Source organism: Scylla paramamosain, chromosome 16 (assembly GCF_035594125.1).
Source record: "Scylla paramamosain isolate STU-SP2022 chromosome 16, ASM3559412v1, whole genome shotgun sequence".
Taxonomy (NCBI): domain Eukaryota; kingdom Metazoa; phylum Arthropoda; class Malacostraca; order Decapoda; family Portunidae; genus Scylla; species Scylla paramamosain.
Window position 1 is genome coordinate 3,625,744 of NC_087166.1, and position 13,759 is coordinate 3,639,502.

General features: G+C 45.0%; 1 long non-coding RNA gene across 3 annotated transcripts in view; it reads left to right on the plus strand.

Moving 5' to 3' along the window:
* Positions 1-13,759, plus strand: part of LOC135107898 (uncharacterized) — a 95,324-nt gene that overhangs the window by 51,757 nt on the left and 29,808 nt on the right. The window lies entirely within an intron of this gene.

The following is a 13,759-nucleotide window of genomic DNA, read 5'->3' on the forward strand; positions in this document are numbered from 1 at the left end:
CTCTCTCTCTCTCTCTCTCTCTCTCTCTTTTATAAACAGTTACTTTCCCTCTTTCCCAGTTCCATCTTCCGTCCCTTTTCCCCTTACCTCGTCCTCTTTATCTTGTCCTGCCTCAGTTACCCTTCTTCCACATTCCTCTTCCTCTTCGCTTTGCTGTCGTAGTTTCCCTCTTCTTCCTCCTCCTCCTCCTCCTCCTCCTCCTCCTCCTCTTCCTCCTTCTCCTGCTCCCTCCCTTCATAGTACCTTTCTCCTCTTCTTGGGGTTTCATTACTATTTATAACTTTCCCCATCAAAGCGCACGCCAAAGACTGAGACTTCTCCCTTAATGGGCAGAATTCGTGTACAAATGGCACGGTTTCGGGATTTGCGAGCCGAGGCCAAAGTGCGCACTGTGTTCTCTTATCGCTTTTCTGTTGGCGATTATCTTCCTCCTCCTCCCTCATTCAATTTCTCGTTTCCCTTTTATCGCTTCGTGTTTACTTTTTTTTTCAACTTTTACTTTTGGTTCGTTTGCGTTTGCTTCTGCCATTCATCTTGTCTTTTTTGTTGCTAAGTTTTCCTTCGGTGTCCCCCCAAACTTTTCTTTTTTTCTCTTTTTCTTTTTTGGAGTGTGCGTGTGTGTTTTTCTTCTGCGCGCTCGACCTTTAAAGTGTGTATAGACGACGCAAGCTCATGCTGGTGTACAGACTGCGCTGCTGTTCATGGTTCTGTTGTTATTGCCTCTATATTCCAGCTGCTGCACCGGTGCCTCAGCTGTTGCCACTGCAGCTTTACCCAGTTGTTTTTCATGGCGGCTGTGTTGTTCTCCTGATTGTTATGTGTTCTCGTTACTGTTGCGTCGTTCAGGCGATTCTGTTACTTATGTTGCGAATTCTATTATGCTCGGGACCGCTGCTCGAGCTGTTATGTGTATGCTGGCACAGTTTTTGTTGTTGTTGCGACGCCTGTTTCTGTTGATAATGCTGTATATTTTTTTCCTCAGAGAGACACTTTCCTCTTGTGCGTCTAGCATTCTCATTGTTTCCTCCAGTAATTTGGGCAGCGTAAAGTATAGCGTTTTTATCCTTCCGGCCATTTTAGTATTGTTTATACTGGCCGCGTGGCTCTCCGGGAGGTGGGCGGGGATGCTAAGGCAGATGGTCGTTAGTGTCCTCCCATCTGCCGGTTATCGCGTGAAGTAGAGCAACGTAAAGTTTCAAAATGGTGCCGGCGAGTCCTCAAGGCGATATCACCGGGCTTGTAATACACTAAAAGACATCCTGGGTCATAGGCTGTATTTATACGTCATCTCTTACTCTCTTTCTTACTTTCCCCTCCCTCCCTCTTCTCCTTTCTTCGAGTTTACACAAGTAATTTAATTTCAGATCTTGATGGAAGCCAAGGGGAGCGAGTGCAATTTGGGGGGAGCAATATTGAATATATTTCCACCAAAAGAGCATTAAGATATTACCCACGAAATTTCCGCTATGTGGTGTTCTAATAATCCCAAGAGTATATCTTCTTGGTAACGAGCGGCATATCTTAATGCAAATCTTCCTTTTTGCAAATGAAGGCCCCTCCCCCTCGGCCGTGAGTGAGGAGGCGAGCATTACAAAACGTTGAATTTTCATTAATAAGGAAATTCAGGCGGGTGTTATAATTCGTGGGCGCAGTTACTGAAGCAGTGTTGGCTGGTTACCCAATATCGCCTGATTGTTGTTTCCATGGTAGCCGGGCCCGTGCGCAGCCCCCTCTGCCGGCCGCACGAGTCCGCCTCCTCCCGTGTATTAGGACGAGCCTCAGCTGTAATTCCGGGGTATTGGTCGCCCCCAGGATTAATTTACACGGGCTCAGATTTTAATAAGAATTCCCCCTGCCCGTGATGGCGGAGAGAGGAGACTATCAGCGCCTTGTATATAGCGCTTTCCTGCTGCTGCTGCTCCTTCCCTCCTCCCCTGCGCCTCCTTCTCTGCTGCTGCTCCTCCTCCTCCTCTGTTCTTCCACCTTCTCTGGTGCTACTACTGTTGCTCTTCTCCTCCTCCTCCCTCCCATAGCTCCTCCTCCTTGTCCTCTTCCTCCTGTTCCTCCGTGTCCTCCTCCTCCTTTACGAGAACTTGAACCAGAGTGTTATACTAAAAGATGTTTCCATTCTTTTCTTCTCCTTTTTCTGTAATTTCCCAGGATCACTTGCCTACACGGGATTGTTTTTGGAGGGCTGGAAGCGCCCCACACTCACGCTCCCCGAGGCCTCGTTAAAATTGAAATAGATTAAAAAAGAGAAGTGTGTAGGAACGGCAGAGTGCGCGTCGCCGTGCTCTCCCAGACCACGCGCGGCCCTCACACAGCTCCCTGAGGACAAGTTCTTTTCTCAATGGCTATTATAATTGCTTTCTCCCTCCGCGCGCGGCACAGGCCTCGCCACCCGAACCCACTAAGCACCTCCAGTTTTCTGTTGTAAATTATTGTCCTCTATGAATTTTTGCTGGGAAATTACAGCCCTTTTTTATGGCCAGTACGTTGATGGTCTTTCTGCTCTTTTCTTTTAGCTTTTTTTCTTTCCTTTTTTTCCGTGCAGAGTATAGGTGGCGGCGCGGTCCTGGTTAGGGTGGCAGGGGGCAATAGTGGTAAATTCTTAGGATAAATGGCAAAATAAGTTTGTTGGCTCGTTACGGGCGAGCTTATAGGGCAGGCGCAGTGCACAGAGAGCCCTTAAGAAACCTTTGCTCTTTCATTTGTTATATATACCCTGTACTTTCCTCTTTATTTGCACTTCAGTTTGAAAGTGTAAAAGAGTTCTTTCTTAAACGCGCCTACTTATAAATATAGTAATAACGGTACAGGGATGTGTTTTAAACGTCTGCACAGGCGGAGGAAGAAGGGGAGAGAAGAGCAGCGGAGGGAGGTGAAGCAGAAGCGCTTCTGGGTGTGTTATGGAAGGAAATATTAAAGGTCGACATTTTAGATTTGTTCTGCCGCGTGTGTGCCCAGAAACTGCCTGTAGAGCTGGTCCGCAGATTTAGGGAGATTGAACCTTCAGCCTGCTTGCTTTTTGGGCTGGAAAATGTAATCCAATTTGGAAAATACCTGATAAGATTTGCCCAACGTTATTGTACTTCCTAAACTCGCTGGGGGAAGTTTGTGAGTGTTTATTTAGTTAGTAAATGTGAACTCTGAAAATCTTGCGTATTGGACAGCAAATGTCTCGTGACTTGGGGCGCCGCACGTCTCCTCCCATTTTCGTCCTTCCACCACGGGCGCAGAAGGACCAAGTTTCATCTTTCTCCGGATCTTTACCGATGTACATTCCCACCTGATACAAAGATGCTTGGTAATTGTGCCACAGGGGACGCTCTTTGGCCCGCCCTGACAAAAGCCTCGGCAATAAAAATGCAGGAGATATATGGTCTCAGGGGTGAGGGCGAGACACCCCTGTCGTAGGTGGCAGAAGCAGGCTCGAAGGTCACCACTAAAAGAACTCTTACGCCTCCTTAACATAGAGATGGTTATCCTCTGCCGAAAGCTCACGCCCTCTCGGAGCCTCTTCGTTGGCGGAATTTCACTCTGGAGTATGTTCAAGGAGCGATATAGGGAGCCGCCACACCGGGCTGAATACTTCATGAAGGTGCGAGGTTATGTAAGCGTAGTGTGATTATTATGCAACATTAAGCCCAATCCCATTTATGTTGCGTTGAAATAACTTTGTAGACAAGCGACTAGTATGAGTGTTGCTTTGCCGCCAACTGGTGTCTGGAGGAAGTCACGCTTGCCACACGGAGTTCAGAGTTCGTGGCAGGGAGTTAACGAGGAGAGGTTGCATCACAGTGGAGGGATGATTGGCTTCTCTGGTCTGTCCTGTATAGAGACACACGTTTCCTCCTGCTTTGTTTTTTTCTCTGATCATTATTATCTCTTTCCTCCTCCTCTTGCTCCCTTCTCCCCCTCTCCCTCCCTTCAGCGACTCCTCCCACCTTTCTTCCCACGCCCTCTCCTTGTCATCCTTCACCTCTTCCACCGCCAAGCTTGCTCCTTAACCTTCCACCTCCACCTTTTCCTCACTGTCCTCCTTTCCACTTTCTCCTTTTCATTTGTTCCTTTCCCTCTCTTCCAAATTTCCCCCAACTCTTCCTTCTCCCTTTCAATTCTTCCTCCCTCCCAACTAGTCCTTCTCCCTCCCAGTTCTTCCTCAGTTCTGTGTCTTCTTTCCTCCCAGCTCTATCGTCCTCCCAGCTCTTCTTCCTCCCTCCCACGTTTTCTTCCTCCATCCCAACTCTTCCTCTCATCCCTTCCAATTCCTCCCTCTTCCTCCTCCTCCTCCTCCTCCTCCTCGAAATTGGTATGGAGGTGGAGCGAACATGACTCTCATTAAGTCTGTGATAAAATAGCTAACTTAACGTAGAAGCTCGCCATCCACAACAAACTTTTTAGACAGAGGAGGATTCTTACCCTTACCTCCACCCACTCCCTCTCCCTCCCTCTCTCCCTCCCTCCTCCTCTCTCTCTCTCTCTCTCTCTCTCTCTCTCTCTCTCTCTCTATTTTTATCGTATTCTTTTTAATACCTTTTCATTGCACTTGTCTTTTTTTTGTGTTCTTTCTTTTCTCCCGGTTTGTAGCAGTATAAGTTATCATTTATTAATTTAGGTGTTAAGTTTTCCTGTTGTGTAAGTGTTTTGTGGGCAGAGCGTGTGTGGGTATGAATGGAATTTTTTTTTTTTTTTTTTTTTTTTTTTTCGTCTCGTCCCAGCATTGCGTTCTTTGCAGTCTTCATTATTAAGTCTCGGTGCCCTTTAAGTATTACTGCTCTCTCTCTCTCTCTCTCTCTCTCTCTCTCTCTCTCTCTCTCTCTCTCTCTCTCTCTCTCTCTCTCTCTCTCTCTCTCTCTCTCTCTCTCTCTCTCTCTCTCTCTCTCTCTCTCTCTCTCTCTCTCTCTCTCTCTCTCTCTCTCTCTCTCTCTCTCTCTCTCTCTCTCTCTCTCTCTCTCTCCCTTCTTATCCACCCCTCTCGTTCGCTCCTCCTCCATTTTCTCCTCTCTCCATTTACGGTTCTCTCTACTGGGGTCTCCGGCTGCCTTCTGCTGGAATCTTGAGAATAAGATAATAAAAGAAAGTCGGTATTTAAGAGGCTGGATTTTTGGCGTTCATATCTGACGTAGGAGACCTGAAGCTTAGCCAAGACTAGACTGTTTGTTCCCTCCTCGCGTCTGGGCCTTGGAGTATGAGAGAGAGAAGTAGAAATGGAGAAAAGTAAGGTTTAAGAAGAAAAAAGGAGAAAGAAAAAAGATCCTGAGAGAAAATGAATGGAAAGGAAAGAGAGCGTGAGGAAGAAAACATTTAGGGGTGAGAAACAGAGAATAAAGGAAGGAGTAAATATTAGAAGCAACAATTAGGCTGCTTGTGGAGTAACCGGAGACAAAGGTAAAGGAAAAGGAAACTCCTGCAGCTCGTGAGAGAGAGAGAGAGAGAGAGAGAGAGAGAGAGAGAGAGAGAGAGAGAGAGAGAGAGAGAGAGAGAGAGAGAGAGAGAGAGAGAGAGAGAGAGAATTCTAAAAACTGCTAACATCTAAAGAAAGAATACGAAGAAAACACTGAAGTAATGCAGTTAAGAACAAACAATCTAATGGGAAGGAAGTTGCCATAAAGGTAACTTGGCATAAGGGAAAAAAAAAAAAAAAATGAAGGAAAAAAAAATCCAAGATAAGAAACTCCATATCAGCGGATTATACTTCAAAACAAACAATCTAAGGGAAATGAAACTTGTATGAAAGCAACGCAAGGAAAGGACGGGGAGAAGGAAGGAGAGGAAAAGTGTAAAATAAAAACATGGAATAAACTGCAAAACCATTAAATTATAAAGATGGAAATACAAAATAATACTGCGAGGGTGTAGCACAGTATGCATTAACAAAGAAATGATATGTAAGCAACGTGGAATAAGCAGGATAAGTACAATGTGCGGCAAGAAAACGTGCAGGGGAGGAGAGCAGGAGGAAATGTATAAAGAATATGAACAAGGGTGAAAAACGGAAGCATAAATTGCGCGGATTTAGACAGAGAGAGAGAGAGAGAGAGAGAGAGAGAGAGAGAGAGAGAGAGAGAGAGAGGAAAAGATGAAAAGAGAAAAGAGGTAAAAATGACACGAACATAGAAGAAAAGAGGAAAGTAAGGAAAAAATAACGAACAAAAAGAAGAAAGAGGAAAAGAGTTGAAAAGGGAAGAACACAGGGGAGAAAAGGACAGGTGAGAATAGGAAGTGGGAGAACCTTAGTGAACCTAAAAGCAAACTGTAGTAAACAGGAGGACAAACACAAACCAGCCGGAATGCAAACAAATACTGACCAAGACTAACACGCCCGAGAGTCTTAGTAGAAAAAAGAAACAGAAAATAAATGGGAGAGAAATAAGAAAGGAGGATGGTAAAAAACAAAAGCTCACTGGAGTTTACCTTTCCCAAGCCAGCGTGGAGGGAGAGAGAGAGAGGTAGGGAGGGAGGGAGAGGGAGAGAGAGAGAGGCTGGGAGGGCCGCCTGCCACACACACCACCCTAATGGTTACACATTCTCACGAACCACAGCCTGAAGTAAACAAACAACAGTACGGTGTCAGCCTCCTCGCTCGCTCTGAACAATACTCGCTCGAAATTGTGCGTTACTTCACTACCCTGGACGTCTCACTCCCTGCCAGACTCCCTCTTAACACTACCATTCTCTCTCTCTCTCTCTCTCTCTCTCTCTCTCTCTCTCTCTCTCTCTCTCTCTCTCTCTCTCTCTCTCTCTCTCGTTCGTTATAACTTTAATTTTGTTAGGATATATTCACACCAGACGTCACCACTAATAATAAATAATGATAACCGCAATGATATTCTTTTTTTCTTTTTTTTTTCTTTGCTTGATCGTGTGTGTGTTTTTTAACCTTTTTTTTTTGCTTGACCTTGTGTGTGTGTGTGTGTGTGTGTGTGTGTGTGTGTGTGTGTGTGTGTGTGTGTGTGTGTGTGTGTGTGCGTGCGTGCGTGCGTGAGCGTGTCTTGCAAATGAAAAATGAATAAATTATAGAGGGTTTTCTAGCCGTAAGCATCCTACCAGTCGTTACCAGCATTCCTGTCATGTTTTATGGTAATCCTTCACCCTTGCAGCGCCATCTTACAGGTATTAATATTCATCTTCACATTTGCATAATATCACTCGTTATCGCCTAACACATCTTCCTGGACGGCCAGAGCTTCATTATAGTCCTTGAAGGCGCCGTTTTAGCTGTGCCATGACCCAAGATGCTTCCTAAGTCATACATACCTCGCCATGCTGGTCCTCATGGAAGCTCATCGCTATCATTTCAAATGGCTGCGGGACTCGGACCTTGAAGGAGCATCAATGGAAATTATGTTAGGTCAGTTTTCTTTCTTCCTAGGAATGGTAGTGTCGTTTTTCCTTCCTTTACCTTTTTTTTTTTTTTCTGGTGAGGCGGTGATGGGGTCGGGTCCTACTGGGAATGTGTAGTTTTTTTTCTTTTTTCTTTTTTTTCTTTTTTTGGTGGGGGGACGTTGTCAGTCTCAAGGGGTATTTGTAAGAGGTAAATAACGATGTCATCTTCGTATTTCTACTCTTTTTTTTTTCTTTTCTCGTCTCTTGGTTATTTTTGTAAGAAGCGTATTGATATATTTTTGGATTTTTTTCTATGTTGTTTTGACTTCGTGGTGCTGGTAAAGGTTTGGGCTTATTTGTTTTTCTCTCTCTCTCTCTCTCTCTCTCTCTCTCTCTCTCTCTCTCTCTCTCTCTCTCTCTCTCTCTCTCTCTCTCTCTCTCTCTCTCTCTCTCTCTCTCTCTCTCTCTCTCTCTCTCTCTCTCTCTCTCTCTCTCTCTCTCTCTCTCTCTCTCTCTCTCTCTCTCTCTCTCTCTCTCTCTCTCTCTCTCTCGTCACCCGGAGATGCCTCACTAGCAGACAGTAGTAATAGCAAACTCAATCCACCGCCACCCATAGCTGCCTTCAAAGTACAGATTAACTCTATTTTTTCCCCGGGAAGTGTAGCTTAAACCTGAATTCCTCCCTCCCTTTTCTATAATTTATTTTAAGTGGCGCCGTTGTTGTCGACAGCAGACGTTTATTTTTTCCTGCCTTAATCGGAGCGAGCACCATTAATGGAAGTTTGGAGGCGCGATCACACCTAGCAGCGCCGCCACAGGAAGCTATCAACGTGTTACTTCCCTTCCTTCACTTTATCACGTTGCGCAACAGACCAGTTCTTTCTCTTCCCCCTCCCCCCAAACTCTCCATTGCTCTCACTTTTTTTTCTTCTCTCCCCCCCATATCCAGTCTCTCTCTCTCTCTCTCTCTCTCTCTCTCTCTCTCTCTCTCTCTCTCTCTCTCTCTCTCTCTCTCTCTCTCTCTCTCTCTCTCTCTCTCTCTCTCTCTCTCTCTCTCTCTCTCTCTCTCGTGTACATTATTATCACATTCTTTCCTAATATCAGTATTCAGGAGTTCATTCAGTACTTTATTTATCCATGATTGCTTCTTATTATTGTTCATCGCAGGAGTTAATTTCAGCCTCCCTCTGGTGTTCTCTTATTTATTTGAAAGTTTCATGTCTCCTTTATTTTCCTCACGCTTTCAATTTATTCAGTCTTGCCAGCGAGTTTTCATTTTGTTTTCCTTGTATTCTTTATTGGATTATTTTGTTTTTTAATAATGGTACGGTTTTTTTTATGGCGTCTTTTTTTTTTTTTTTTTTTTTTACTGTACGTCACTATCTATTATTTGTTCGTATGGTTTCATTTTGGTACATTGTATAACCCATTCTTCTGATTTAGCTCACATTCTTCTTTCCTTTCTTCTCACCAACTGTCTCTCTCCTCTCTCTCTCCTCTCTCCCCCACTTTTCTCTTCTCTTGTACCTCCTATCCCCTTTCCCTTCTTACTTTTTTTTTTTTTCTTTCCAAATCTCTTCTTCCTGGGAGCATATCTATATCTCCTCCCCTCCCCTGGACCTCGCCACCACTACAGTCTCGCGCAGCTCGCAGTCTCCTCACCTTCACTGCTGCCTCCTGCTGTCTTTTGTGACCGTGCTGGCTATTTCACAGAATCTTCTTACTCTACCTTTGTTTTGTTTTCCTTTGATTTTGTTCGTACGGCCATCGTTTTTTTTTTTTTTGTTTTGTCACCTTGTTTGTTATTCATTTTATTTTCCCTTCATATTTTTCTTCATGCTTAAGAGTTTTTTTTTCCTATCTTAAACGCCTTTTTCCTCGTTTCGTTTTAGTATCGCGATCTTTTCCTTTCCCTCCTCGTTCGTAAGGTCATTTTGTTTTCCATTATTTGTTTCCCCTCCTTCGTAGTCTTCTTTCCCTCAGTCGTTGTCCACATCCACTTCATCTTCTCTCGTCCTACCCAATATTATGTTCTTGTCCTTTTCCTTTCCTTCTTTCCCTTATATTTGCCCCATTTTCCTTCGTCGTTATTCTCTTTCTCTTCCATTCCTCCGCGTCTTCCTTCTCATTGCACTCTATTCTAACCTTTCCGTTTTGCTTCTTCGTCGCCTTTTCTTACTCGGTTTTCATTCTTTTATATTTCTCTGGTTGTCCTCCGTCCCCTCCTTTTCTTCACCCTTCTGTATCCTCCACCTCCTCTTTCGCCTCTTCCTCCTCTTCTTACTCAGGTTTAGGCCATTTAGCGGTGTGTACCAGGACCAATTCTTTATACCATTCATTTGGGGTTATTGCCTTTCCCTTCTTCCCTCCAGGCCCCGTGTAAGCGAGGCTAGACCAGCCAGACCATCTAGAGTGGAGATTTCCATACGTCAAGGTGGCCGGCTCTCAACAGTTAGTGAGGGAGAAAGGTTCTGGCGGCGAGGCTATTAAGGAAGCCCTGTGAGTTACCGTAAGGGAGAATTAGTTTGCCGGAGCAGTAGTTCGGAGGGAAAGTTAGGTGTACGAACGTCCAGCAAGATGAAGGTGCAGGTGTCCGGGACTCTAGTGAGAGGGAGATTCTGGGATATATTAGTGGGATGGAGAGAGTGGCTCTTAGTGACTTACCGTGAGAGAGGTGAAGGTGCTTGATGCTTATCTTAGTGGCGGGCGCGCTGGGGCATGAAAGTTCTAGGGATTTGAAAGTGTAAGTGCCTGAGGCTTTGTAAAAGAGTGAGGTGACTTTGAGATAATTGAAAGAGATAATTTTTTGCGTGTAAGAAGACGACTTGGAACTGGATTAAATGTCAAATGGTTTTTCTTCGTAGTAGCCATAGCCGTGGTTCAAGATAAGGTTTGGATGTTTCATTTATTTCTCGGTTAAGAAAGAAGAAGATACGAGTACAGCCGCGAAACGTTGCTTGATTGAAATAAAAAGAAAAATATACGGGAATACTTTGCGAGAAAACATTGGTATTGGATGAATGAAATTCCTTGCATATCTTCTCAGGGCACGAAGAAAAATCACGGCATTGGACAGTGAACACGCGGAGCAAACATGGATGAAACAGCAGACAGGAAAAGCAAGGAGAATATTACCTAATAATGAACCCTAAGGAAAAGAAAATACACTTGGGGGAAAAAGCTTTAGTTTCCCTCAACTTTTGACAGCTCGGCAACACTCCACGGGTGTGTTGTGTACAGTTTAGACCTTTAAGGATCCAAGATTGTCAACTAGAAATGGAGTTAGATTGTGCCCTTTCCTGGAGTTAGCAAGCGCCTTATGGAGCAAGGGAGGACTCGTAGGTGAAAAATATAATAACCGTATAAAACTTGTGATGTGGAAACGGAATTCGTGGGACTTATTTAGCTTTTATGTCCTCTCCTTCCTCCCTCACTCCCCTTCCCTCCCTCCCTCCTTCCCTCACTCCCATACTGCCTCCTCCTTGCCTCTTCTCATACCATCTTTCTCCATTTGCAGCTCTCTCTCTCTCTCTCTCTCTCTCTCTCTCTCTCTCTCTCTCTCTCTCTCTCTCTCTCTCTCTCTCTCTCTCTCTCTCTCTCTCTCTCTCTCTCTCTCTCTCTCTCTCTCTCTCTCTCTCTCTCTCTCTCTCTCTCTCTCTCTCTCTCTCTCTCTCTCTCTCTCTCTCTCTCTCACGTCCTATGAATTATATCTTGCACTCCTACCCCCTTCCATTCCTCTCCTCTCCACCACCCCCTACGGCATCCCATCTTTATCATTCCCCCTCTCATTCCACTCCTTCATTTTCAGCATCCCTATTCCCACTACACTCCGGGACTTCATAATGCCGGACATTCGGTATGACACAATAAAACAACTCAGTGTCCGCCTCCCCCTTTCCTCTCTCATATGAAGCGACCGGACAAATATACAAGATAAATTATTTAATCTAAGTTGGAAGCCTCCCCTTAACTATGATCCAGACTGTTTACTGCATGCCTGGAGAGAGGGAGGGAGGGAGGGTGGGTGGCTGAGAGAGAGAGAGAGAGAGAGAGAGAGAGAGAGAGAGAGAGAGAGAGAGAGAGAGAGAGAGAGAGAGAGAGAGAGAGAGAGAGTTTTTCCAGACACTTGTTTTGTTTTTCATTGTACTACCCTCTCTCTCTCTCTCTCTCTCTCTCTCTCTCTCTCTCTCTCTCTCTCTCTCTCTCTCTCTCTCTCACCCTTCCCTTCCTTCCTTCCTTCCTTCCCTCAATCATTTCTTCCTTCCGTTCTTCCTTCATTATTTACCACCTTCCTGTCTTCCTTTCTTCCCTTCTTCCTTCCTTTCCTCCTTTAACCTCGTACTTCTACATATCTCGACTTCCTTTGTTTGCACACATCTACCTACTGGCTTTCCCCTCTCTATCAGTTTCTCTCTTCGTTCCCCTACCCTTTCTCTTTAACTTACTCGCTACCTACTGTACTCTCTCTCTCTCTCTCTCTCTCTCTCTCTCTCTCTCTCTCTCTCTCTCTCTCTCTCTCTCTCTCTCTCTCTCTCTCTCTCTCTCTCTCTCTCTCTCTCTTCCCCGCACAGCCATTTACTCCAGCGTTATTTATTATTATTATTTAAGCATATGGCACTATTAACCCCCGGCGGCTGTATTGAACACTGGTGCTGGGGTGGGGGGGCATGTGATCTCCCCGCCCTTTCAAGCCGATGGTATTCACTGCTTTATTAATATTGCCTTTGCCACAGGAAAAAAAAAAAACCCCGGTCGGGGACCTGAGCCCCGTGCGTAGTGACAGACTCTAGCTGGTGTCCCGTGGCGGTGCGTCGTAGAGAGAGAGGGAGAGGGAGAGAGGGGGAGAGATGATGCGAGTGGAAGGAGGTGAAAAAGGAGAATGAAGTAGTATGGAATGGGCGGAGTAAAGAAAAAAAGAAAGAGAAAGGAATGGGCGGAGGAAGAAGTGGTGTGGCGGTGGTAGCAGGAAGCTTGACTGGCTTGGGATGGAAGTGGAAGACGGAGATAAAGGTACATGGACTGCTGCAGGAGGAAGGAATGGGAAAAGGTGGCGGAGGTGAAAATAACTCAAATAAGGAAAGAACATTTATAGATGAAAAAAAAAAAAATGGAAGAAAGGAGTGTAAGAAGAGGAAAGAGAAGTGTGGAATAGGAGGAGGTAGAAAGCAGAAACTTGGGAGAGGAAGAAAAGATGGTAAAAAGGGAAAACGCTGAAATGTAGAACGCAACGAAGAGGAACATAGGATGGCGCTGGAGAGGAAAGAAAAAAGAGGAAACAAAGAAGTGGAAACTCTTAAGAGGAAAAAATAACACAGAACGCAAGAGAGAAGAAGAAACATGAAAGAAACAGGTGTAAGAAAAGGAATCCCGTTTTATTTTTATTCCGCCAGATTTCAAAAGGTAGTGAACGGAAAAAAAATATATATATGTATACACAAAAAAAAATGACGACAGGAAATGGAAAAAAACAAAGCGAGATTGACGGGGGAAAAAATAAACGAACGGTACATAAAACAAAATGGGGGAAAAATGCATAATCAATAAGCACATGGATAAAGAGGATGTACAGGACAGAAAAAAAAACAACAACAGTGCAATCAGGGTATTATGGAGACAAAATGGATATGAGAGAGAGAGAGAGAGAGAGAGAGAGAGAGAGAGAGAGAGAGAGAGAGAGAGAGAGAGAGAGAGAGAGAGAGAGGAAAAAAAAAATGACCAGTCAAGCCAGGCTAATGACCTAACAGGGGAACACAGTTTTCTTAAGGGACAGGGGGAAGCTTAAGGAGTAGGCGATGAGGAGATAACACGCACGATTATGGACTCTGGAACCTCTTCATCTCGTCGCCTCCTCCCCCTCCCTCCCCGGGCCGCTGGAAAGGGGTCGGGCAGTCCAAGTGACCGCCTATCCAGTCCCTTACCCAAGACAATGAACTCAGACTAATATCGAACGCCAATAAAAAAAAAGAAGAAACAAAGAGTACAGAGCAAAAATGGCTCCAGCAGTTCAGCCATTAATACCAACCTTGCAGGATCCTCTTCGCTATAATTTTGGGATATGTATGGCAGGCCACGGGCGGTGATTGGTCCACAGTACGTTGCCTCTCCGCCAATCATGCAGGTCAGTGTCGCCGGCGTGTGGCGGTGGGTGGTCCGGGCTTCTCTGGTAGGTCAGGCGTTATAATAATGTAATGATTGCTTCCCTATACGAAATTTTACGCTTGATGAACCCCACTCACGAGCGTAAGACGCGCCCTCCCGTGTGTGTGTGTGTGTGTGTGTGTGTGTGTGTGTGTGTGTGTGTGTGTGTGTGTGTGTGTGTAAGCTCAGATGTGTGGAAATAGTTCCTGTATTTTATCATCACAATTTAATGTATTTGAAAGTCGTATGTTCCACCCAAGGGAGATGCCAATACTTTTTTTTTTTATAAAAG